This window comes from Gavialis gangeticus, unplaced genomic scaffold, assembly GCF_001723915.1.
Source record: "Gavialis gangeticus isolate Ggan-Ray unplaced genomic scaffold, GavGan_comp1, whole genome shotgun sequence".
In the NCBI taxonomy this organism is placed as follows: domain Eukaryota; kingdom Metazoa; phylum Chordata; order Crocodylia; family Gavialidae; genus Gavialis; species Gavialis gangeticus.
In genome coordinates this window covers 122617770-122618054 of record NW_017729022.1, presented here as the reverse complement: position 1 = coordinate 122618054, position 285 = coordinate 122617770, and positions in this window count along the sequence as shown.

Sequence of the window (285 nt, the reverse complement as noted above, 5' to 3'; positions counted from 1 at the left end):
CCCCCTCCCCCCCCAATTCAAATTGTTGCTTAAAGTGGTTGGGCGTCTATGGGCCCCATCCAAAGCCAGGCGGATTTGGGGTCAGGCTGGCTGGGTGGGAAGTTGTCCTCCTTGCGGGCGGATGTGTAGCACACAGAACTAGCAAGTCCCAAATATACACAACATCTGGAGCCAACAAAAATCATCACCATCATCAGGATCAAAGTCCGGGCCTCCCTTGCATGGGGAGGAGGGGGGTGGAATAAGGGAGGGGGAGGGCTGGTGGCAAGGGGGAGCCCGCCTTAG